We start from the raw sequence: 26,654 nt of genomic DNA on the forward strand, positions 1-26,654 counted from the left end.
GCAGTGTGGTGTTCAGACAACGCTCTTGGTGTTCAGTGTTTGCTGATGGCTGACTGTAAACCCACCCCTCCCTCAGCCTGGGGAGGTTTTTAACATCTTTTACCAAATGCCTGATTCCCCTTCCTGCATTTCCCCTTCTAGAGGTACCTCTGGCAGTGCAGTGCAGTACAGCTGATGCCTTGTTTTATCTTTGCTGTGTTCCAGGTTCTGTGCTGCCCAGGGTGCAGCTCTGAGCTCACACTCAGGGTCACTCAGCTCTCTGCACACAGCAGCCACACAAAACAAATCCTGCTCCTGCTGCACACCAAGGACAACTTTCAGCCCCAAAAGCACAAACAAGGGTGGCTGGAGGGAGGAACAAGAAGGATGGGAGCTCACAGCCTGCAGCTGGAATGGGACAATTCAACCCCAAAGTGCAAATGGACCAAAACTGATCCAAGGGTGAGACCTCGTGACCCTTGGTCCATTTTGGGACCATTTTGGTTCCACCGTGTGGGAAGACAGAGATAGTGCTAAAGGCAATCTTGTCCCCCATAGATTGCAGCTGTGTTAATTATCCCAGAGTGGGAACAGCTTTGCCCTCACAGCTATGGGTGATAAAGAGTGAATTAAGTGGGAGAGGAGTCAGTTGGAGTCTGCTGGTTGTGCTGTGAGGAGGAAGGGACAGGGGACAGGAGGTTGTGCAAGGGACAGAAAGGGGAAGGCAGCTGTGCTAGGGATAGGAAGGAGTGAGCTGGAAATGCAGAAGGAAGGAAGAAAGAAGGGGGAGTGAAAGAGCCAGAGCTGTGTGGATTTACTCATGGGACTACAACTGAGAAAAGGTATGAAAGACTTTTAAATAAAAAAGTATGGATGCTTGGAGCCCCCTGAAGCTTTGAAGCAGCACTCTTGAGTGCTGTGGCCATCTCAATGATGACACACCTTGGGTGCAGCCCTGGCCAGGCTCTTGTCCTGCCCAAGGTGGATCCTGGAGACCTTTCAATAAATATCTACTTTATTCTCCAGCTCTGCTCAGTCTCTGTTCCAGCTCAGCCTTCCCAAAGCATCACACGTGTGGCATCCTCTGTTCAGCTGCGTTTACTGGAGTGCAGTGATGCTCTTTGGATCCACTTCAGGGCTCTCCAAAGTGCCACATCTCTGCTGTGCCTGTTCCCTGGGGATTTCGGGTTTGCCCTCTTGCAATCTGCCCTGCACAGCTCAGTGCCTGCGTATCAAGGTGTGTTAGAATTTCTGAAAGGGATGCTATTAACTCGTATTATTTGTGCTTAAAATATGCAAGCCCATTAAGTTGAATCACCTGCTGGTTTCCTGCTGGATTTTGTTTCCAGACCGAATCCTGTTACCTTTGAAAGAGCACAGAAAGTGGGTTCTAAATAGCTCCTGTTAGGAAAAAAAAAAATCAAAATTATGAATAAGGGTGTTTCAAACCCTTTAAACCATCTGCATGCTGCCAGCTTACCTATTGTGTCTTTAATTTAAAAGGAATGCTAAAATGAGTGCAAACACTGGAAATTATGGCTCTCTGCGGAATACTAATCCATAGTATTTGCATATTTCTGACATCTTAAAATTCCCTGGGCTCTCATTCCTCTGTGCTCCCATCAGGGCAGTTTTGAGGCCATTCTGTGGTTCTGGGTGAGGAGTGAGAGCTGAGAGGATCCCATCAGGGTGCTCTGTGTGACTTGGGGAGCCTCCTGTAATTTTGGGATTTGTCTGACTAAAATCAATACTCCACCCCTTAACATTTAGGGGGGGCTGTAAGAACCATGAGTCCATCAGGAATGCAATGGGATTTTCTTTCTTCATCCTCTTTCTGTGTCCTGTTTCACGCTGCCGGTGAGAAGAGCATTTGTCCTCCAGCCGGTTCCTAAAGTCAGACGTGGCCAGCATCAGGCTGAAGGTGTGCTCAGCCCTTTATAAAACACCTGGATAGGATGGGCTGGATTCCATAAGGAGAGAATTTTTGGAACAACAACTTGGAATTTGTACTTAAGGCTGGATTTTCCACAGTTTCTTCTGCCTCAGGTGACTTGACTGAAATGCTCTTATCTATGGGTGACAGAGAACACAGATTTTCTAACAGGAATGGGAAGGATTGTTCTGCTGCTCACCTGTGAATGTGTTTTGAGGTCTGTTGCTGTAATGTGCTAATAATTTTGGTCCTGGGAACTGTGTTTTGGGTAGAAACCAGTGGTGCCAGTCATGTTTTGTTCTCAGGTCAGCCCTGCCTGTCTGCACTGAAGAATCTTGCCTAAAAATCAAGGCATGAATAAATCAGGTACATAAAATAAAAATCTATGTACACCTGTTTCAACTTCCGAATTGCTATTTTGGATCTTACTCCAACACTAATTCCACACTGTTGCAGATATTCCTCATTTTATTCATTCATTTCCACTGCAGAATTACCAAGGCCCAGGACTTCTGCTGGGCTTTATCAGACCTTATCTCCATCACCCTCTCCACTAGCTCAGAAGGATGTGACTGCAAGCAATTAACATTTTGATGCACTTCACCACGCAATTGCCAGCCTTTATTTTCTTCCCATTAAAATCATTGGCTCAGTTTACAGCTGGCTTGGTTCTTAATCTGGTTTTTGCTATTCCTATGGTAATGGAATCCATTCAATTAACACTCTGTTGGCTGGAGGGGAATACCAATCATTAAGCAATGCCTATTTGCCCTGGCCAGGCCTGGAGGAGGGGCTGCTTTTTGCTCTGTCAGGAATAAAAAAAAAAAGCAATTTGATGCCGTTAGGACTTCACTTTGTGAGGAATCCAGGTAATTTTTGGGTTTCACTGGGCTGTTAGTGTGGGGAACCTCAGTGTTAAGATACCTGAATGTAAAAGAGAAACTTTGGCTTTGGGCTTGTATTTGCTGGTTTGGGGTTTTGGGTTTTTTTGGAGCGAGAGCATGTAATATTTTGGAGGTTTGGGGTTTTTCTGGTTAGTAGTAGAGTTTTGTTTATTTTTTTGTTTCTCTTGGATTTTCACTGGGGTTTTGTTGGGCTTTGGGGATTTTTTTTAATTGAATCAACCTTGTTTTGTTCAGCAAAAGAAGCCTGGAGAAAATGTGTTTGAACTGTTGCATCCCTGCATTGTGAGATGAATAGCATGTGGGAACAGAGCAGAAACCAGTGAACCTGGGGTAGACTTGAACTTTCTGGACTTCTTTTGTTGTAGATTTCTCTTTATTGCCATGGGAGGCATCTCACGGTTGGCCAGTGCTCCTGAACTCATAACAACCCCCCTGGGAGGCGCCTGGAATTGGGGCACAATTCTTTGGGGTCACTGACTGTCACCCAACAGGTCTTCTCTGGCTGCCCCCACATCCTGTTCTTCGCTTCCCAACTGCTCCAAAAAGGATGAGGATCATGGCCAGTGTCCCTTCTTCATCTCTAATAGTTCTGTTTTGCAGAGAAAGCAGATCTAGAGGCTCAGATATTCTGGTTATGTGTTCATTCAATGGTTGGACTTGATGATCTCAGAGGCCTTTTCCAACCTTAGTGATCCCATGAGTCTGTGAAAAGAGTAATAGGCTAGACAGGAATAAATCTGCCCTGCTTGAAATCCTACTGCAAATCATGGTGTGATCCACTGTTTCAGTAACCATGTGGAAATTAGGATTTTTTTTTTTTTTTTTTCCCCTTGGGGAAGAAAAAAAACAACAGCCAAGCCTAAGAAAATCGACAATGCAACATAAAATGCAAAGTAAGTTTTGTTTTCCCAAGTCCTGTTCTAGAAAACCTCAATGCATAATTCACAGCAGTTTCACACTCAGACCCACCACACAACTGGTGTGTGTTTCAGGAGGAAAACACACCAAATGTTTCCTGTTTGCAAATCTCACTAAATCCGGGGTGAGTTTCAGTTTCACCACAAAAGAGGAGAGCCACACTCCCATGCTCTTGAATTTTGTGGTTGGAATGTTTCACTGCCAGAGGGAGGAGGGGAAAAAAAAAAAAAAAAAAAAGCTGAACAGCCTGTTCAATTAAAATCAATGGAAATTTTCCCAGGGACTTCAATGAAACAGAACGTGGGCACCAGATCTGTGAAGATGGCTGGAAATGGTCCGTGGAGAATTCCAAGGCAGGCAGCTTTGAACTGGATATGAAACAAATGGGAAACCAAGTGCAAGTGGCTGCCAGTGGGGCTGTGATAAGGCAATGTGCAAAGCCTTCCTCTGATAGCCATGGAATTAGCTGCAATTAAGTGTGAATTTTTTTTGATGAGGAACGCATGGAACAGCGCTTGTGCAAAATTCCTGCAGCAAACTGGGAGTCTCTGCAGGCATTCCCTGAGGCTGGCTGTGTGTACAAAGGCTGTGGAAATTCTGAATTTCCAAAAACTGGAAGAAGTTGGGGCACACTGGAGTGAAAGATTGGCCAAATTGGAGTTTAATGAGAAACTGGAAATGGAGGCATCAAACCTTCATGAGAAACAGAGAGAAGAAATGTGGAGGGCTGCAGACTGAAATGAGGAGTGTCCTGAGCCACCTCCTCTCTCAGCTGGATGCTGTTTGCAGGGCAATCCCTGAGCTCACCAGGGTCTATTTTGCTTTTATTTTCAGAATTCTGCTCTGGTTCACTTAGTGGAAAAATCAAGGATAACAATCAGGTAGCTGCTGGGGCATTTACATGCACCATAAAGCTGGTGTACACTGTAAATATGGTGCTAAAAGAAAAAGATTTTCATCTCACTGTTCCTTTGTTTCTTCTCTTCCATCTCTGTTATTTTGAGCATAAAAACTCTTGATCTTTCCTATTTCAGCATGTGGAGGGGCTGAGCCTGTCTCTGAACATCCCTATATGTGCTTGCCCTCATAAATTGTGTCTGTGCAGAACATTTTCTCCATGATTTCGCTTCAGGAGAGGGCAAGAAGCACATGCACTCAAAACCAGCTCCAGCCCAGAGCTGACCATCACATCCTGGTTTTCAGACAGCCCCACAGAAAGAGCCAGGGCATTTGCAGGTGGAGTTTAATCCAAATGAAAGCAGTGGAAATGTGCAGTGTGAACGAGCCCAGGGCTGGCTGGGCAGAGCAGGGGGGAGCTCGCCCAGCTGCTGGAAATGATTTCTGCCCTCAAGGAACTTGTCAGGAAGTGCTGTCAGCTGCCTGTGCTTTGCAGTGACAGGATTTGTCTTTATTTCCCCCAAATAACAGGCCTGCCTGCTTTAAAGTGGGGTAGAGGATTGTATTTTAGCTCACAATTGATAATTTTTTTTGTTGTCAGGATGGTGTTTTGTTTTGTTTTTTGGATTTTGGGGTTTTTGTGGGGTTTTTTTTGTTTTTTTTTTTTTTTTTGGATGAGGAATACAACAACAACGATGATGTTGTTTTAGCCCAGGTTAAGCCTCTGGGCATCAGGCGCTCTGGAGCTGGGCTGTGACCACACTCCCGCCAAGTTTGGGTTTGATGAACCTGCTGGCATCTCTGGATGTCCTGTGGGACCAGCAGCTCTTCACTCTCTCTGCTGCTGAGCTGTGTGGTGGTGCTTTTATTCAGGAGGGGGGCTTTTATTGAGAGTGTTTGCTGGTTTATAGCTCTGTTTCTTTTTCCTTTTCCTTTCCTACCCATGACAGTGCCTTTCCCTTGCTCCTGTCATGCTGGAGGTGAGCTCTGCTGTTAATTAAGCATGGATCAATGCAGAATTCCCTCATCATCACCCTGTACATTTCGACATGAGGACAATTTCTGGTTCGATTTGCCATCAGCTCCTGCAGCTCAAACCGCTCCAAAGGTGGGAACACTTACTGTGGTCGTGGCCTTGATGGACTTGACGTGACATTTAATTCTGCAAATGGCAGAAGTGCTGAGGAATTTGGAGCTTGGGTGTGCCACAGATGGAAATCTGCATGTTTGTACTGGAAAAAGCCTTCATGTAAATGCACTTATTCTTTAGTAGGACTTAATTTGGGCAGCTGAATCTACCTGAACTGGAGCTGGGATGAGCCATATCCCTGCTAGGAAGGTCTTTTAGCAAGGTTTTGTACTTCAGACAGCCCTTACATAAAAATGATGAGTTAATAGCATTACCAGAATGTCATGCCTTCATGCCCACAATTTAATCTACAATTTATGGTGGGATCCAAACCCTGCAGCTGCTGCTGGGAGAAAACCTTTGTTCCTACTTTAGGAATTTCTCAGCATTTCCCTTTTGTAACTCAGCGGGGTGAAAACCACTGTAGGAAGGTTCCTTTATAAAGGGCTGGAGAGCAGCGTGGTCACTTTGGTTCCTCTCTGCAGGAAGGGAAGCAGCACCCCACGTCCGCAGGGTTTTTGGAGTTTTTGTAGAGCCATTCCAACAGGAGAGGGGCATGGAGGGTCCTCAGGGAAGGTACTCAGCACTTTACCCCAAAATTCCTTTCAGGGATGTGTAATGAGGAGCTGGATCCCACTGCTTCGACTCTGAGGTTACTCAAGTGAGTAAGAGCTTTGAGATTTATTTTCCTTCCTTTTCCATGGCAATGGAATTGTATCTGTGGCAGGAGATCCATGGGGCGACATTCAGAACAAGAACAATATTCCTAGACTGGAAATATCTTGGCAATAATTAGGAAAAAAACCCCTCCAAACAGAAAAGTAATGAATGGTGGTGTCCTAAAATAAAAAAGAAAAACATACACATTTTTTGACAAAACTCTTCACTTAAGCCATGCAAAGGAGAGGGAATGTTTGTCAGGAGACTTTTTTTTTGGGAAACAAACGTTTCAAAGAGTCAGAGATGAGGTCACCCATTAAAACTGGCAGGCTGGCCATGTAATTTCGGTGCACTCCATGCACACCTTGCTTCTCAGAGATGGATCACTCACTCTTCCGCAGCATTTCATTTTCCTTGGTGTAGAGGTGATCCCAAGGCAGACGTGAGGGGCATCCCTGTCTTGAGCAGTGTGGAATTCCATGGGCTGTGCTGCTGGGAGGGTCTCATTTGCTGCTTCCTTAGGGCAGGATAAATTCCAGGTCCACCTGAAGGGGTTGTGCCAATGGGAAAAATGTACAATGGTCACTGCTTTGAGAAGATGGATGATAAATTATAGAATGAGTTATTGGTTTGTGTTGGAGGAGACCTCAAAGATCATCCAGTCCCACTCCCTGCCATGGCAGGGACACCTCCCACTGTCCCCGGCTGTCCCCAGTGTCCAGCCTGGCCTTGGGCACTGCCAGGGATCCAGGGGCAGCCACAGCTGCTCTGGGCACCCTGTGCCAGGGCCTCAGAACCATCACAGGGAGGAATTTCATCCCAATATCCCATCTAACCCACTTCTAAATGCTTACACCTTTCCTTTTCCACCAGGGATATTGTAGAGAGTCCTGTTCAGAGCCAGAGTTCCCCCTAATAAATTTTAGAGACAAGGAGCTGAGTCTCTCCTGGAGAAGATGCTGAGAAGATTCCTCAGAGAAGGAGAACATTGCAGGTATTTCTTACACTTCCTTTACTCCCTGTGAAACGACACAGAGAAATTTATGGCCAAACCCCCCAAGCCCCAAAATCTGATGGTGTGGGGATGAGAGCAGGCTGAGTGTGTGCAGTGGGGAATCCCAGCACTGAACTCAGTCACGCTTTTCCAGTGCAATACTTTGGATTCCCTTAGCATGAGATTGATATAAAATGCTTCTAGAGAAGGAAAATCAGCTGGTTCTCAGAGCCCCAGCACATGGCATCCCAACAATTTGTACTGATAGCTCCAGGCTAACTATATTTTTTTTCTTGACAATTTATGCTGCTCAGCCCAAAGTAGGAGATGTAATTTGTCTGTAGATTCATGGGCAGAATGAAAAGTGGCTTCCAACTGGATCTCAGGGCTCCACAGAAGGACCCTTGCTGTGGTCTGGTGCAATGTTGTTCTTTTATCATCAGATTGGAGCTCTAAAACTCTTCATTATGAGAGGCATTACTTCGATTTCCATTTTCAACGTTATTTATTGTTATTTCTAAGGCTATTATTTGGTGCACAACATTATTCCTTAGGCAGTCAGCAGGTCTGAACACGAAAACGTTAAGGTGCAAACTGCTGATATCTGGCACTGAATGTGTGTGTTTGAAACCAAAATCTGCTACTTGTGAATAGTCATTACTCTTAGCTCTCCGGTCTCCAACTGTTTCAAAGACAAAGTTCATTAAGTTAATTACAATTTCTTGATGGCAAAACATCTTGTTGGCAAAGTCACTCTCTACAGGAAAGCAAAAAAAGCTGCGATATAATCAGATGCTGCTGCAGAAAGCGGTTTAAAAAGGAAAAATGATTGAAATTAGTGCATTTTTAAACTCAGGACAAAGGCAGTGTGTGGCAGTCCCAGGTTGTCTGCGTCTTTCCTTTAGTCAAACAATTGATTTTTGTGTATTGTTTTTAAGTCGGCCACGACAATGGGTAATTCATCATCACTGGGAGATAGAAACTCAAGCAGTCTCCAAAAATAATTGAATTTTTCAGAAATTCTCTAAGGGGCTGAAAAATCCATAACAGCCATTAAATCCTGCTCTTTGTAGAAGGAATATGAAATACTACAATTATGTTCAAGAAGAAAAAACCCTCTTTAATTCCAGTTGCTGAATCTAGAAGGAATAATTCGGTGTTTTGCTACGCTGCTCCACAGTTTCAATGGAATTTGAATGGAAAAATGTGATAACAATATCAAAAGATGTCATTTATAAGGGGAGAGAGGAAGCTGTTTGAGAATTCCAGACTGAGAAATGCAGGAGATGACAGCCTTGATCTGGAGCTGTGCTGGGATCTGCACATGAATTGGTGCTCCATAAGTGAGGAAGCGTTTGGTGCCTGCCCTAATCTGGCATTTCTGTGGAATCTTCATTTTTAGGACATTTCCAGAGCTCCTTTTACCTCTGCCCAGCTGTGATTCCCAGGATTCACTGTGAAATTTCAGGCCGTGGGAAGGAGAAACATCCACTTTGGAAAACCATTCTCCCCTTGGCAACATCACAGCACAAAAATGGCACCGAGAGCACGAGCAGGATGTGGGTTTGAGCTCTTTATCGAGAAGACATTTCAAGGCAAGTACTATCAAGGAGGTTTCCAAAACACTTGAGGGGAATTAAGACAGCTTCTCGAAGGTATTTTGTTTGTCGCTTTGTAGCTGTAGGATTTGAGTTGCCCATCATCTTTAAATATAGACCAAAATTCTTTACAATTCTGGTGTTTATCAGCAAGACTTGAGATCTAGTGGTCATACACCGAATATTTGCCATCCAGGAGAGATATCACAAATACCTGTGCTTATAAAGGGCTCGCAAAGATTGGTAGGGGGATCCATGTTTTTGGAAATGGACCTACACTGCCATGGGTTAAATGGGAAAGGAAGCAAATATTGAGGAGTAAATAGAGCTGTGATAATTTATTACAAGAGATTTTTTTCTATATACATAATAGCATGCTGTAAAGCAATAGATCATGTGAGATGAAGCCATAGCATGACAAGATGGATCATTTAAGATATTAAATGGTGTTTTTCTGTGTGCTGTTGCTATCCAAAGTCTATTAAAAAAGTATCGGACAGGGTATTTTTTCCCATCATTCTTGCATGCTTAGGCCTGGCTTAGTAAATACATTGCATCATTAGCTCCTGCCTGTGTTCAGCTTTTAGAACAGTTTACAGTTCTGAAACCACTTCATTGAAAATTGTCATTTTATTGGTGTGTATTAGGGAAAAAAAAATCATTTGGGAACAAAGGAGAGGAGTGTCATGCTGTGTTGTAGGATCCATACCCAGATCTAGCTGGAAAATGGCATTGCTTGAGTACAGGTACAGAGATATGATTTTATGCTGGCTCTTGAGATGCTTCCCCTGGCTGCTGTGGGGGTTTGCTTTCTCTCAGAGAGGGCACAAACCCCAAACAGTGTGGGTGGGGTGGGGACAGGAGCCCTGCTGGGGGTCTGCCCCAACAGAAGGACGAGCAGCTCCCTTTGAAGTCCTCTGACAAAGCTCCAGGCTTAGTTCTCAGTGTGAACACACCTTTAAGGCAATAAATCGCAGAATCCCAGAATGGTTTGGGTTGGAAGGGAAATTAAAGATCACACATTCCACCCCCTGCCATGGGCGAGGACACCTTCTACTATCCCAGGTTGCTCCAAGCCCCATCCAGCCTCGCCTTGGAGACTTCCAGGGATGCATCCAGGACATTTATTTTAATTTACACCCAGAGTTATTTCTGTGGTAGCCGAGAAACTATTCACGGTGTTTGCTATTGTCTGTCAGATTTTATCTGAACCCGTCCCTGCCAGTGACTCCCAGCTCTGGTTTGAGGCACTGTCACAAAGGAAGGGTCACTGAGTTGCCACCCTCGCTATCCCCCTTGGAGAAAGGGAAGAGTGACTGCCAGTAATACCCTTGGCTTTATGAAGTGGAAACATCTTTATTTGCAAAGGGCACGGGGATCATAAATTCGAGGCAGGGTTGATGGGGAGCTGGGTTATTACCCGAGGGGGGAAAGCGCCGCTCACTTCCAGCCACCCAACACCCAGCTGAGCTTGGCTCTACGACAGCCAATCTTTGCTCTTAATTAAACTGCGAGCCCTCATTTTTTTGGCTTTTCCCAGATTTTGTTTGGAGGTTGTTTTGCACTTTGTTTTCCTGCTTCTTGTGTCTTGCAGCATTTTTGTGTTTCTGAGGAGCATTACGAGAGGCTGGATTGTCTTCCAGTGAGGAATTAACTACTAGCCAGTGTTGAAAGAAGGATATAGGATTTCATGGACCAGCGGGCTAATACGATGTGAAATCCTATTTTCCTATCATCCAAGTGTCTACAGAATTCCAAGTTAATGTACTTTATATTATATCGTTGCCACCTGTTTATATTATCGGTAGTTTGAATATTTAAGCATGACACACTCCATTTCCTACCAGTTTGCCTGTATTTCCAGAATGGATTCTCCCAGTGTTTCCACACTTAGTTTTTGGTCTCCTTTTTCCCCTTCAAAATGAGTATTGTGGCCTAGCATGACTCGTTTAAATTTTCATTAAGAAATTATATAGTTCACAGCACGGATTTAATTGATCACACCCTTACCTGGTGTAAATCAACCCAAGCAGCATTAATCCTAACAAGGTTTCTCACCAGCTGAGGATCTGCTCCGGTGGATTTTTTGTGCTCTCAAAGCTGAGGAAGAGCAAATCATCAAAAAAACCCCCATCTTTGAAGATGGGCTCCCTTCTGGCCGAAAATCACATTTCGCCATCGTGCGCACATTGAGGGAACATCGTAAATCTCACGTAAGCAGCCCCCTGGTTTCGATGCATACATTTAAATATCTGATGATCCCGGAGCCCGTGGAGCACAGCCGGGTGGGTGGGTGGGTGTGGGCACCCCGACCCACACGGGGTCGTTGGATCCTTCCCGCATCTGGACTAATAAACGACAACTGCAGTTAATGGGGAACAATGAATCTTGGAACAAAGGGGGGAAAAATCGCGCATCTGCTGAGGGGAAGATGTGCCGAATACTGATTAGGAAAGAGATCTGGGAGTTGTTGGGGAAAAAAATCTCTAAAGCATTCAGCTTAATGTGCAACTGCAGAGAAAAGGGCAAGCGGAGCGCTGGCTTGTAGTGCTGGGGGAAGGCAATATAAATCAAAGCAGCTGCCTTTGTTTCCATCAGGCATTGTTTTGACATCACCCAAAGAACTGAACTTTATTTGCTATTGGCCACTCTGGCTTCAGAAGAATGTGTTTCTTACCGGAGGGGATTTGCTGTGCCCTAAAGTAAATTACCATCTTCTGCATTTTAAGATAAGGCAGAGGAAGTAACAGAACAAAAATCAGCTCATTAAGAAGTAAAGCCACCACTCTGATTGGGGCAATTGCTGTCAGAGAAGAGCGGTCTACAACTTGACCTGAGGTTCAACTTCAGGAGAAAGAGAGGATGTGGAAATATTACCTAAAACATGGTTAATTCAGATTGAGAAATAAGTGTTTTGTTGAAAATCTCATTTTGTGCAACTCTAAAATGATGTGAGCTACAAAGACAGCAAACGATAGAGGGAAATGTGACTGCTGGGGAGTGAAAAGACCAGAATAATGAGCTCAGTGCTCTTATCTGCTTACCAGAGTTTGGATCTTGTCGTGTTTTCATTTTACAAGATTCCCAGACCAAAGGAGGGACGATGCTTAACCCGAAACTTACAGCAGGACCTGCTGCAGATTTTGGGGGCCATTCCCTCCACGTTCCCATCGCAGCCCCTTGCACAGAGGAGTTGTTTATTCAGCCATAAATAATCCCTGCTGGTTGGAAACCTGGAGTGCAAAATTCCAGCTCAAATTCAGGCACAGGGGCTGTAAAATGGGGCATAAAGGAGGTGTTTTAAACAGTAAGAATTTGTCCTGTCTATTCCTGCATTCAGTGGGGGGATATGGGAACCTAACATGCTTTGTTACAGCCTCCAGGAGAATTTTAGATATTAGGAAGAATTTCTTCACTAAAGGGAAGCCAGGCATTGAAACAGCCTTCCAGGGAAGTGGTGGAATCACCATCCCTGGGGGGATTTACTGGATATGTGGATGTGGGGGCATGGGTCAGGGGCGGCCTTGGCAGGGATGGTTGGACTCAATGATCTTAGAGGCCTTTCCCAGCTTTAATGATTCCTTGAATTTTATTGGATTTGGGGGAAAAAAAAAAAATCTAGAATATTTATCTTCTTTTCTCCTTGATACACTTTGAGCTTTAAGTCCCTCCCACGAGCTTGTTAAAAATGACTCTGTTTTCTCCAAAACCTTCTTTCTCCATACCAAGAAAACTGAAGGTGTGGTGGGAGCAACATCTCTGAGCACCCTGTGTGGTTGTGCTGTGCTGGCAGTGGAGATGTGACAGCTGCCCTGATGTGTCCCCCCATCCCTGGGGAAATTCTCACAGAATCCCAGAATCACTGAGGTTGGAAAATCCCTCCAGGATCATCGAGGCCAAGCTGTGTCTGCATTGAGGACTGAGTGTGATGTCCAATTCCTTGGACACGTCCAGGGATGAGCACTGAAAACCTCTCTGAGCAGTTCCAATTCCTGAGCACCCTTTCCATGGGGAATTTCCTGCTGCTGTCCACCTTGAGCCTCCCCTGGCCCAGCCTGAGGTTGTTCCCTCTCCTCCTGTCCCTGATCCCTGGGAGCAGAGCCCAAATTCCCCCTGGCTTTCCCCTCCTGTCAGGGAGCTGAGCAGAGCCACAAATCCCCCCTGAGCCTCCTTTTCCCATTTTCCATTTCTATCCAGCCCCAAAACCTCCCAGAACATCTCAGTATCACCAACCAGGCACTTCTCACCTTCCCATCTATCCATCCCCTGTCTCAATTTCTGACTCTGATGTATTATTTTTCAGAATTATTCCAATTGAAGTCAAACAACAGGAATAAATTAGAGAAGAGTGGTGAGCTGAACAGTTTTCACTTTAACAGTATTTTAATAATCAGCAAAGTCACCCAAGTATAGTAATGATAAATTGCTTTGCTACAGGCTAATATAAACTTTACAAGTATAATAAATATTTCTGCTTGTCCAAGAAAACTGAAAAACTGGAAACTGCTTAAATGTGTGCATCAGAACGGATGAAGATGAAAAACTGGGGAATATTTTAAAAACAGCTTACGTTTTTCGTAAATTAAATCTCAACCTGTCTTCATGGAAACAGGGATTTGGCTCCCTGATGTGTTTATGGTCTAGCTGAAATCAAGGAGATTTTGGTATCACATAGGTACAAAACTTAGATATATTTCTTTTCATGTTGTTGTTATTGAGATGGGATTAAAAGATTCAGGGTTATTTAAAAGAAATATGTCCATTTCAGATTTTTCAGCTAGAGATTTGCTTGTGGCACACTGTGTTGTTGAGTCAATAAAACCCACTTTTTAATTTTTTTTTTTCATAGGAGAGCCCTTTCTTTGGAGAGCTACAGATGAGATCCATACCAAAGACAGTATTTATTAGAGACAGAATGAGATTTTTATAACAGCCCTGCAAAATTAGTTTTTAGAAGTTCCCACTTCCCATCGGCAGCCAAGGGATGAGGGGACTTCATATTGTGGTACCAGGAGCAGCCTGATGTGAAAACACAGGTAATAAACGCAGAAAATGGTAATAATTTTGTTCGGTCCTTTAACCCTGTTTATGGTTGGTTGGAAGGTAACAGGGAGAAAAGGAAGAGTTTCACCCCACTCAAAAACTGGGATTCCAGCTTTGTTGTCAGTGCTTGTGACACCAGCCTCTCACTCATTCCACAGAGGACAGTTTCCAGCTTTATTCAGCTTTCTTTCCAAAGTTATTACATTTCTCTCCTGCTAAGAAGCATCTCACTTCAATCAGAGCATCCAGCTGCAGCAGCCTGGTTTTCATCTGTCTCTTTCTCCCCTGGATATTGTCAGTCACTTCCATCTCAGCAACCCTTCACATCAGACGTTTCATCCAGGCTTTCCTATGTTTTAAAGAGGGATGCAGTTTTTGATATGACTTTAGAATAAATGCCAGGGTGTTCCTGCACCTCCCTGTGCACGTTACCAGCGTGGGTTTTTTTCTTTTCACTGGCTTGTATTGATTTTTTTTCCTGTGCATATTTTGTTTTGCTTTGTTGGGAGAACTGGCGGATGTGGGGGGAAAAAAAAAAAAGCTTTCCAGTTTCTGCTCCTGATTTTATTTCTTCATCACCTCTTTCCCTTCTTTCTCTTTGCATCCCAGCTCTGTCTCCACGGGAGTGACAAGGCACTGCTGAGGGTTGATGTCACCAGTATTTGCACTTCCTCTGTGAGGGACAAATGTCACGGAAACAGGTGCAGAATAATCTTCTGCCAACACCATAATCCCCATTGTGAGAGATCTTTGCAAGGTCAAATCGTAACAAAGGATTTGTATATTTTCCAGATCTGGCCCTGGAGAAGAGTGGCATCACTCAGCTTATCCTTAGGACAAGGAGAGCTGGAAGTCTGAATTGACTTTTTGGTCTCAACTGTAAGTTTGAAACAAAACCTTGCTGATGGTCTCCTCCAATTTTGTTTCATATTTCCTTCTGTATTCTTTGATATATGGGTATGGCTCCTGGAAGTGCAACTCCTGCCGGGAATAAGCAGCATTCTGTCTTTGCCCCAAATAAAGGGAGGATGCTGTGCTGCAGGAGGGTTTTGGGTGTCATTCTGGTTCATTGCCCTCTTCTCTTGACTTTTCAACTCTGCTGAATAACTTGTTTCTGATTTGTGTAAACGCTGGGGACAAAAAATATTCTCTGAGACACAGCAGCTTTCCAATTCCTGTGTGGGTTTGCGGCAGATAAGACACTCAGAGCTGGGAGGATAAAGATGAGAGCAGGTTTGTGTGCTGGGGTCACAGCTGGGCTGACCCCTTTCCATGGCCCTTTTGGAGAGCCAGTGTCCCAGTTTGTAGCTCAAATTGACTCCAGTGCAGGAAGGAGCACATTCAGGAGCCTAATATCCAAATAAAGATGATTAAAGGGAACAACTGCACCCTGTTGACTCCCTCATTTTGTGAGAGTACACACAGACTTGAAGCTCGATTGCCAGGGATGCTCAAGGGGCACTTACAGCGCTATAAAATGGTCTGTGCATGTCATTGATGCTCCAGGGATCAAACCAGCTCCCTGCTCCTCCCTGGGCAGCCTGGAGGTGGCTGCAGAGGGAACCAGGAGGTCCTGCCAGGTGTGGGGCAGTGGTGGTGACCTGATCCTGCCCCTTCCGCCCAGTGGTCACAGCTCCCTCCTGCTCCATGCCTGGAGAGGTGTGGGGAAAACCCACTGGAATTTCAGTTTGGGACCAATTTTGATGCGATTTGCGAAGAACACAAAATTCGGTCAGGAAGATGAAATGATTTTATGAAGTTCTCATTTGACATAAAACACAGGGAACTGAAGTTTTTTCTTTCTGTTTTCTTAGCCGAGAGTGAATCCACGGCTCCGTTGCTCGGAAGGGAGGTGGGTCACACCCTGCTCTCTCTAGAAAGGCCTCTGATGATTCTTCCAATTGTTTTTCTGCTCAAAACACTCATTTCATTGCTCTTTCTGCTTGGCACAGCACAAGCTTTTCCTGACGGGGCAGCAAGAGATTCCCAGAAGAAGGAATTCACAATTCCCACCCACGCTGGGAGCACCTCACGTCCCTTCCCTGTGTGCACAGGAGAATGGTGCGGGCTGTGGGGATTAATTAGGATTGATTCCTGCTGTCTCAGTGGCACACATGGATTCTCCTATAATTGAGAGAGATTCCAGCCATGGAATTGAGCTGATTAGGCTGAACAAAGTAATGTTGCATCCACATGCATGCTGCCTCTATGTAATTAGAATTGTTGGTCTTCCAAGAACAACTGGGAGAGGAACACCGGGAGCTAAGGGATCCTGTTCAGAACTTTAGGAGCACATGGTTCCTTCTCCAAGGTCCTTCTGGTCTAAAAGGAGAATTAAGAGGTAAGAACAGCAAGGGAAAGAAGGAGGTGAAGGATTTTCCTGAGGTTGTGTCACAGGATAGCTGCTGTACTGGGTAGAATGGAAATATCCAGGGTTTTTGCTCCTGCATTTTTCTCGCTGTGTTACGTTCAAAGGCTTTAAGCCACTGGAGCACAGGAGGCTTTTAATTTTTTATTTTTTATTTTTTTTTTAAGTTCTCTGTGCCTTTAAAGCAAAACTAAAACACTAACTTGTAAAGGAAGGGAAACTGAGAGGATGTCAAGTACCCGTGCAGGTGCACCCAGCCCCACATGACATCACCTTGCTTTGAAAATCAGCGAATTGTCAGTGGAGCCATAATGGAAGCACACAAAAGTTGATATTTTATTTGCAATTTGCTGTCCAGGAAAATTCTAACAAATCTCTTTGTTTATTTATTTTTTTTTACCCTGAAGAGTGCTGTCCTCAGTCCTGGACTGGTGAAATCTCATGGCAAGCCTTTTTAAATTACAAATTTCTTTTTTTCCCCCCTCATGATTTATTGAGGTATTTGAAAGGTTTATGGCAAAAGGAGCTCTGCCATCCCACATTTACATAAGCTTCTTATGTCAGACAATACCTTTGTTTGTTCCTGAATACGCCACGTATTTTTTCCTCCATGTTTAAATGTGGATTCACATCAGGGGATGATAAAAGCATCTGAAATTAAACAGTTCCTGAGTTAACCACAGCACCTTCTTTCAATTAGGCCTTCCTACATTATAATAATCCCTATTTTGAGATTATTCTGCTATGTAAATGGAAGATTATAAGCAAGAATGCTGAGAAAACCCTTTCCCCCACCCAATTAACAACTTATCCTCTGAATCTTTCCATGTAACACCTTTCAACCTACTTGGATCCTGTTCTGCCTTTACTGAGTCTCATAAGTGTTGCACCCTGATGAAAAATTTCTGGGCACTGATTTTAAAACAGTTGGGTTTTGGCAAAATATTTCAGTCCTCGTCAACACCTGGGGTTCAAGATTCAGTTGGATGAACTGTTAGAGCAAGATTTGTCATGAGCAGCTGAAGGGTGGGGACAGGGCTCCCTGAGGATACTTTGATTTTTGTCAGTGTTTTCTGGAAAATGCTCAGACCTGAATTTACCCTGAATACAAAAAGGAGTTTACATGCAATACCAGCCTGTGCATTAGTTTTGGTTCGAGTCTGAGTGATAAAGGCGAAAAAAATACGTATTTGTTAGAGATACTGCTTGGTAGTCACGGCCTTTCGGAGCCCTGCGGAGGGGAATAACGCTCTGCATCACCTCGGATTTCTGCTTTGCTAATTTATTCCTTCCCTGCATCCCAACAGCTCTCGTTGGAGCAGCTGTAGACTGGAGTCTTGCATCCCCTGATTGGTGCAGGTGAGGCTGGGTGTGCTGGACCCTGAGGCACTGCCCTGCAGGGGGAAAAAGCTGCAGGGGATGCATGAAGTTGTTCAGGGTGATGAGAGCTCCTCGTGGAATCTGAGGGTGGCTGTGTGTGAGGAAGGCTGGAGGAGTCATGGGGAGGGGATGAGACCTGGAGGGTGATTTTATTATTTTTTTTTTTCCCACAGACAGGCAGTGATGGATAACAGGGAATGAGTTAAAACTAAAAAGGCAGAGATTTGGATTAGAGGCTGGGAGGAAATTCCTCCCTGTGAGGGTGGCACAGGGTGCCCAGAGCAGCTGTGGCTGCCCCTGGATCCCTGGCAGTGCCCAAGGCCAGGCTGGACACTGGGGACAGTGGATGGCAGAAGGTGTCCCACCATGGCTGGGGTGGCACTGGGTGGGATTTAAGGTCCTTCCAACCCAAACCACTCTGGGATTCTCGGACTCTGCTCTCTTCCAGGTGTCTTGCTGACCCAAGGACTGGCTGATTGTCAGCAGAGCAGCAGGACATTCATCCCATGCCTTACAGGCAGATTCTTGGGAAGGCTCAGGTCACTCTGAGTGACACGAACGGCGAGGAGATCACGAAACACCGCACATCTTAAAACACCTCCTTGTCTTGTGCACAGCTCTGCCTCCCCAGCCCTTGGTACTTTTTCTAAATATCTATTTAATGTCAGCTTCATTTGTTTTAATTCACTCCAATATTCCAGACCAGCAGCAGCTGAAACACCTATTTCTGCAATTAGTGCAATCTTGCTCCTGCATGATAATCTTTTCTCCAAGCTGCTGCCAGCTCTGAGAAGTGCACTTAGAAGAGAACTTGACTCTCAGTTGACTTCAGGATAACTGGAAGTGATGTAACCTTCAGGAGCAAATGCTGGTGGAAAAAACATCATGTAATTTAATTTCCAGGTGGAGGGGCAGACAGTAGAATTCCAGATTTCACCTTTTCTGCACTGAAATTCGAGGTTTGAGCACTATTCAGTAATAAAAAGCTGTCTGCTCATCACAGGGCTTTGTTCTCTCACTGTGCCAAGGTGACCCAATGTTTTTTCTTGTGAACTCAGGAGTTATGAAGAACTCAGGCTCTTAACTGATCACACCAAACCTTTGAACCATCTCCAGACTGAGAACACTGCTCGTGCGTCCTGTAGGGAAGGACAATTTTGCAAAGGAAAAATCTTCTCTGGGTTTTGTTTTGTGCCCCCAGGACAACTCTGACACTGAGATCTATTCTGAAGGTCTGATCAATGTGGATTGATTTATTTGGGAAGCTCCCACAGTGACTTTGCCCACGGAGCCAGGTCTGCTGTTCATGAGACTCCTTCCACAAGAAAGGGCTTTTGGTTTTATCCACCTCAAGCGATGCAGGGCAGCACAAAGGAAGAATCCAGCTTGACATCCAAGGAATTGGTGTCAGCTAAAAATCTGAGACGATTTCACAGACCAGGATGTGTGGTTGTGGTGCTTCCAGAAGAAATGATGTGCTCGTGTGTCCCTGCAGCATCACTCACAGCCTGGCCAGCCCTGGCACAGTGACACATCTCGTGGGTTGGTGTCATCCCCACTCTCCCAGCGTGTGAGCTCTGCTGGTTGAATTCCGAGTTTTCACAGACACATAAATAAACGTCGGTGCCTGGTGTCAGTCCAGCAGCAGCCAGACCATACTGGTGGTGCCACTGCCATGGAGGAGCTCTGGCACCGGGAGAGGGCATCACAAGCCCTGAACCTCTCCCAGTGTGGCCCAGGGCTGGGATTTCCTGCAAGCCAAAGGTTTCTCTTCCTTCATTCCCATGTCCAGCACTACCTCACAATCTGACTTGGGAACTCTGGGGTTCTGATGCCTTGGGAAGGCTGAGCTGGAACAGAGACGGACAGAGCTGGAGAATAAAGCAGAGATTTATTGAAAGGCCTCCAGGATCCACCTTGGGCAGGACAAGAGCCTGGCCAGGGCTGCACCCAAGGTGGAACCAAAATGGTCCCAAAATGGACCAAGGGTCACGAGGTCTCACACTTGGATCAGTTTTGGTCCATTTGCACTTTGGGGTTGAATTGTCCCCTTCCAGCTGCAGGCTGTGAGGTCCCATCCTTCTTGTTCCTCCCTCCAGCCACCCTTGTTTGTGCTTTTGGGGCTGAAAGTTGTCCTTGGTGTGCAGCAGGAACAGGATTTGTTTTGTGTCCCTGTGATATTGAATGTGAGCTCAGAGCTGCACCCCTGAGGGAGTGAGATTTTCCTGCAGGTGTTACTGAGTTGACAAACACTCCTCCAGAGGCTGCCATCCCAGGCTGGCACCACCCAGAGCAGGGATCAGCAGAGAGCTGAAGAGCTGCCCGAGAGAAGCAAACCACGGACAATCCTGCACAAAGGTGTGAGCGTCATTAGGGAAACAGCGTCAGGGAATTTGCCTGTCCTCTTTTCTCCTGCCCAGACTGTGTGAATTAGCTCGCGGTGGTTTTTTGTTCTCTGCTCAAGTCTTGCAATCTGATTTACAGCCCTCGAACAGGCTGAGGAAAACTGAATAAAGAGGGAGGGAGCAGCGAGCGAATGGAGGACGGAGAAGCAGAGAGGAGCTGCTCCATGGATGGACTGCAGAGAAGGTGGGATAGAAAGCCCCTGGAGAATTTAATCATCTCTTGCCCTTTTTGCAACCAGACACATTTTCCTGGCCTGTTCACACCAGTCCATGTGTCTGCCAGCTGCCTCTTGCAGGCTCTGAAAGAGGGCATTGAGCCTCTCTGAGAAAATGCCTTGGCTCACGGGCTCAGAGCATCAGACTGGCTCCACACAGGGCTGGAGCTCCAAAAAAACCGGTCTGGTGTGCCAAGCAAGGAACTGGGAGCAGAGGTTTGGAGGATTCGTGTTATCCCAGGTGAAATAATGCATCATTATCTCCAGCCTTGGAACACTGAGAGCTGTTGAATTTCCTCAGGTGTCCTTCCCCAGATCACCACTGTCATCCTTGGCACGTGTTTATATCCTCATGTCTTTGATCCTGCGACTTCAGGAAACGCATGAAATGAAATCTGAGAAAATGAAATAAATTGCAGAAGCACAAGGAATGTCCTAACAAAAGGTGCACCGGGTGAAATTGGGTGTGATGAGGCGTCCCCTCAGGCAAATCCTCGGGTATTCCCTCAGCAGGGTGATGCTGCCTGCAGGTGGGGACAGAAATTCACACCAGCAGGCTTTCCTGTGGATGTGGCCATCCTGGGAACGCCTCTGTGGCAGCGCTTTTGGCTCTCTGTGCTTATTTAATCTGTCTCCAAAACAGCGTCCTCCTCTTTATTCAGCTTGGAAGCTGCACGGAGGGGTTCCCTGTCTACCTGCCCTCCTCGCACAGCCAGCGTTCAGGAGCTCAGCAGCCCTTGGACAGCTTGTTTCCATAACAACAGAGGAGGAAAAACCTGACGAGTCCCTCGGTAACTGCATGCGGGGCTGCCTGGAGCAGCCCCCCGAACCCCCAGAAAATTCCCTTTTCCTCCCACCAGCCTCTCCTCCCACCTCCCTTGAGGGAAACTGAAATTCTGTCGAGGTGGGAGCTGGGATGAGCAGCTCAGCTCTGACCCTCACGCTGGCATCGTGGGACCACGGGACGGAAGCACAGCCTGGTGAGAAACCCTCCTCAGCCCATGGAGCACACACCTGTGCTGCCAGCATTCCCATTCCACCGCCGCTGTTGGCACCAGCCCCTGCCTGGTCTCTGCAGTTTTGGATCTTGTCTCAGGAGTGAGCACACAGCCCACGCAACACTGAACTCGTGGTCATCACTGCAACAGAAATAATAACAATAATAATAGATTATCCTGCAGGCAAAACAGACCCTGTGCAAATTGGACAGCCAAGATTCCGCCCTAGCCGCTGGACCTGAAGGCAGTTTGGTGTTTTTCTCCTGGTTCAGAAGTGACTTGTTCCCCTAACGGGCAGGGGGCTCATCCTGACCAGCGGATCCCAGTTTCACAGGGCTGTCACTCCCCTGCCCAGCAGCATCACTCCTGATTTATCCCAGCACCCAGGACACGCTCCTCTCTCACTCTGTTGTCCTTTTTTTATTAATCCCAGCTTGTCTCTGCCCTCTCTGGCACTCATAACTCCAGAGGCACGAGTGAGAGCACTTACTCAGCACAGGTGAAAAGGCAGCTGCCAATTAAATCCCTGCACTTCATTGTCATTCCCAGGCCAGGCGGAGCCCTGGAGTGGGAGCAATCCATTTATCCTCTCCTTGGGTCACACTCCAAGCCAATAACCTCATCAGTGTAAACACCCTTAAGCTTCCTTATCCTCTCCATCACACTTGAAGCCGTATTTCACTTTCTCTCGCCTTCTGCGCGCTGAACTTGCAATTTCCCCACGGCCTTGCCCGACTTCTCCCACCGACTCTGCAGTCACCCCACAGCATGAGTGGGAATCTCTGGCTTCCCACTTTTCCACCCAGTTACCTCCTTTTCTTTGGTGGAGCAAAAATAGGTTTTTTGGGTGGCACATAAGCTAAGGTTCCCTGGTCATGAAGGGAACTAATGATTAGGACAAAGACAAATATTTATCTTGAAGGATAAATACTGGCCATAAAACTGTAGGGAAAATATTGTATTTCACCTCTTCCTATGTCATGATCTGTTTCTAATGAGCTAATACACAATTTATTTTAAAAAGAAAAGAGTTTCTATCTAAAATGACTCGATTTTGAGCTACATTGGTCAATTAATATGTTAGGAACCATCACAGGTGCCCCATGGGTTTATCTTGGCTTTATTACAGCAATTTAATATTTAAATATGATTTATATAATATTTAAGAATTTATAAAAATTAATAATAATGTTTAAACCCAGACTTGACTGGTGTGTGACCACATCTAGGCCTGGTTTAAAAGAGGCTTTGTCAGCACCAGGCTTGTCACAGCCCTCAAAACCCTCTCTGGAGATCCACAGCCATAAATCTGCTGCAGCCTGCTCAGGCTTTTAAGTTCAAATAACAGCTTTTAATGAGAAAACATGAGAAAACATGAGTCAAAACACTAACAGGTAAGTATTTCTCTCTGATTTTTGTGGGGTTTTTGTTTTATTTTTTCTTCCCCACTTTATGAATCACTGGCAGCATTCACACCTCCAGCCATTGCTTTGAGTATTTCAGGGTTTGTTTGTTTTTTAATTTGAAGACGTGATTTTTTTTTTTTTTTTTTTTTTTTTAAATTCTCTCTCAGCTGCTTTTGACAAACACAACTCCTTATCCCTTTTTACATTTTGATGTGGAACATTAGAAGTGCTCGAGTGTTTCAGGTAAGTCAATATTCTTTTTAAATACATAACCTGCTTGGAAATTCCAGTGTATTTCCAACTGCTTAAAGTTTTTAACCAGCGCTGCTAACATAAAATCAAAATTTAAATAACATTAAACAGCAGATCATTCTCTTGTGAATTTCTTGTGCCGTCACCACGTCACCTTTGGACACCTGGTGACATTTTTCAGGCCATGTTGAAGTGGCACCTAAGGGTGGCACAGTGGGGCAAAAAAACCCCACCTGGGGTTGATTTGCACCCCCAGCCCGGCAAAGCACCAGAAGGAGCTGAAACCTCCCCAAATTTTCCCGACTCGCTGGTGTTTGCGTGCCTGGCTTGGAGGGCTCGGAGCTGTGCCAGGGAGCAGCGGTGGCAGCAGAAATCAAACTGCAGCACGTCCCCGTGCCCATCTGCAAACAGCAGCTCGGGCTCTTTCCCACTGACCTCACCAGATTAATTGGCAGCTGATAGATTTTATATTCTAATTTTCCACCTAAGGGCCCTGTTGTGCTTCGGCCGCTGGGCCTGAGGAAGGGCAGCTTCGTGTGGAATTGAAACTTGTAGGAGCGAAACAATTCTGGCCAGGGGCACCTGCTTGTTTTGAGGTCTTGTTTTGTCCTTTCGTCCCTGATTACTCCAGCTTTGGGAAGGCAGGTTAGCTCACATGGGTTTCCTTTCTCGGTGGTTTGTGTCAGGGGTTTTTGGCTTTTCTTTTGCTGCAGCTGCATTATTTAACATCCTTCTCTTGCTTTTCAGTCAGTTCAATCTCTTGGCAATGAGGGCGGAGGAAAACAAATTGATTTTCAAGAGCTGTGTAAGATTATACGACTGACTATTGCAAGAAGAGAAAATACAGTCCCTTAGTCCCTCACAAATTAGGAGATAATTAACAATGCTGCAGCTATTTAGACTGGAATGAGATGTAGTCAGGTAGAAAAGTCAGAAAAAAGTCAAATTTGAAAGAGACTTTTGTTTTGTTTATAATTTGAAAGAAAATGATAACTTCAGCCTTCCCGCTCCCCCCACCAAGAAAACGTGTAAAGCTTTCAATTTATTTTAGATGGCACAAGGAAGGAATCTCATTTTAGCAAAGATAACAGAAACATCAAGGGTTGGAGTGGCCAGAGCTTTAGAGAGGATTGAATATCTCTGTCTGGAAACGATTCCTTTCAGAAAAGTTCCTTTGGTGCAGTGGTGATTAGTGTCATCCTGGGAAAATGATGCCTGGCTGGCATTCCTGCCCAGAGGTTGGAGGTTGGCATGGGGATTTCTTTCTCTGCCGCTTCTCTAAGGGATGTGTGCAGCTCCTCGAGGGTGGATTATCTGCAGGGCTGTGCCATGGACCTTGGAAAGGCGAGAAATTTGTGGCCAAATGTAGATTATTGGATCTGCCATTTGTTTTAATCGTTACCCATTTGTGTTACGCGCGCACTGGGCTCCCAAGGGAGGCAGGACACTTTTGAAATGTCCTTTCTGTCACGCATTCCACTGCTTTAGTGTGTTCTGCACTGCCAGAGAAGCTCCTGGGAGCCCAAGGTGGCAGAAGGACTGAGAGCAGAGTCACCAAAGCTGGAATCTGGGAGCTGTTAGAGGTGATAGAGACACATAGGAAAGGATCCAGGATGAATTTCCAGCTGATGGCAAGTGTCAGAACCAGATTAACTTCGAGGAGCTGGAAGTCAGCTCAGCTTGGACTTCACAGTGACTCTAAATCATTAAATCAGAGTGTACCTTAGCAGGAGCCTGAACACAGGTGGATTTAGCAGGGGCTTTTTCCTGGTTTGCCTCCCCTCCCTGCTGGAATTACCCAAACAAGGATTCATCTGTAGGATGACATCTATCTACCTCTGCTGTCGATTGCTGAGGGAGCAGATGACCTCCCTGAGGACAATTTGAAGCCCCCAAGCAGGAGGTGGCTGCTGTAACAGGACTTTTCCTGCTCCATCCCAGAGCTGGACTGTGCAGCGGGAGCAAGATGGGAAGTTTGCCACAGCTGCAGCCACTTCAGAGTCAGAAAAAGTCTCAAACTCAGTTTCCTTTTGCTGACAGCACTTGGATTAATGGGCTTCTTTTGGGGTCACCTTTGTGCATCTTTGGCTCATTCCAGGCTCCTCTTGGCCTGGATCTTGTGCTGAGTTGGGCTTTTGCCACTGCTGGGCATCAACTTTTGTGATCAGCTGACAGGAGCTTCTCACATTCTACATCCCCAATTTAATCTTTTTTTCTTGAGCTAAAAAAGCATTTTAAAGAAAAATATCTGGTCTTGGTGTCATAATGGCCTGCCACAAATGATTTACCACAAGTAGGAAAATTTTGCTGAGGGGTTAATTAAACTCTCCGCTTTGAAATGAAGTCACAAAATACAAGAGCAATAGAGATTTTTTTTTTATATACCTATTTCATATTCTCTGCTCATTCAGTTGTGCCTTTTGTAGCCTTCACACAGATGAGGTTAAACCTGTGGCTTTTAAATCCCCCTCAGATTTATGTCCCACTCAGAGCTCTGCAGGGATCCCAGTCCATGACTTGAATTCCTTGCCCTTGCTCCATCCCGTCACATTTTCAGGATACTCTGGAAGAATCTCCTGCTTGTTCACAGCCAGCTGACCAAGGGGTGAAAGTCACCTCAATACTCTCAGGTTTGATCTGAAAGTTTTGGAAGTATTTATCTTTTTTATTTAAATACTGGGAAAAAAAAAAAAAAAAAAAAAAAAAAAAAAAAAAAAGGGGAAAAAAAAAAAGCTGGACTACCTGCACAGTCTATTGAAACTATTGCTATGTATTATCATTCTTTACAAATATAATTCTGAATATTTGGGCAATCCTCAGCACTTTTAGTCCTTACTTTCATTCTTGCAAGAACATATTTTTCGACCCACACTCATCATCTTGCCTTGGTGACAATATTTTCAGTATTTACTGAGTGATTCTTATTTTTGATACCGTTTCTTGGCTTCCCATGATGTGAATTTATACATATGCATTAAAAAGTTGAAGCGTTTGCTTTTTTAACAGTGTTTTCCCAATTATTCTATTTGATATTCCCATTACTAATTTTATTTTTATTTAATTTTTCTCACTGAATGTCTTGTCTGAAGGACACTGAAGAGGGATAAATAATTTATGTGCTCTGTTACGTGAAAATCGCCAATATTTTTAAAGAAGTCTCGCGCTGTTGGTCAAGCTATCACTCCCCTGCTTGCATAATAATGTTCTATAACTGCTCATAGCTGGACTGTGCAAAAAAAAAGAAAAAAAAATCACTTTAACATTGAATTATTTGTATGCCGTTGTTTCCTGAGCCCTCTAGACTTCCATAACTTTGTCTGTCTGGTGGAATTTAAAAGCAGTCTGGGTCGTAATTGGAAAATGCGTATCATAGCTGGTAGCGCTGAGAGGCGAATTGTCTGGGCAGAAATTGCTGATGCAGGTGACCCATGGAACACCCAGCCACATTACATTGGTGAAGGAGCACAGGCAGCGCCAACGGGTTCAGCAAACACCCGGCTATCGTTTTGTTTTGTTTTTAATCTGGATTTCAGTGCAGGTTATTGTAATAAAACCAGCTCCATGGATGTAAACA

The 26,654-nt window shown here is 45.1% G+C and overlaps 2 long non-coding RNA genes across 5 annotated transcripts; both read left to right on the plus strand.

Annotated features, from left to right (window-relative positions):
• The first annotated feature begins 639 nt into the window (after positions 1–639).
• Positions 640–22,527, plus strand: LOC120758503 (uncharacterized). 4 transcript variants are annotated; one of them, XR_005702914.2, is made up of 17 exons: positions 640–821; positions 1,006–1,216; positions 5,583–5,740; positions 6,371–6,422; positions 7,295–7,415; positions 8,818–9,759; positions 10,608–11,226; positions 13,317–13,364; positions 13,863–14,049; positions 14,666–14,757; positions 14,849–14,935; positions 15,871–15,908; positions 16,009–16,117; positions 16,293–16,397; positions 17,732–17,783; positions 18,253–18,441; positions 18,863–22,527. It is a non-coding gene; the product is annotated as an uncharacterized LOC120758503 (long non-coding RNA). The 4 variants fall into 4 exon arrangements; XR_009208264.1 differs by having other exon boundaries at positions 18,253–22,527; XR_009208265.1 differs by lacking the exon at positions 14,666–14,757 and having other exon boundaries at positions 18,253–22,527.
• A 104-nt stretch (positions 22,528–22,631) lies between these two features.
• LOC120758279 (uncharacterized) lies at positions 22,632–25,702 on the plus strand. Its single transcript, XR_005702831.2, has 3 exons — positions 22,632–22,816; positions 22,996–23,071; positions 23,828–25,702. It is a non-coding gene; the product is annotated as an uncharacterized LOC120758279 (long non-coding RNA).
• Positions 25,703–26,654: the final 952 nt, after the last annotated feature.

This window comes from Hirundo rustica, chromosome 12, assembly GCF_015227805.2.
Source record: "Hirundo rustica isolate bHirRus1 chromosome 12, bHirRus1.pri.v3, whole genome shotgun sequence".
Lineage (NCBI taxonomy): Eukaryota > Metazoa > Chordata > Aves > Passeriformes > Hirundinidae > Hirundo > Hirundo rustica.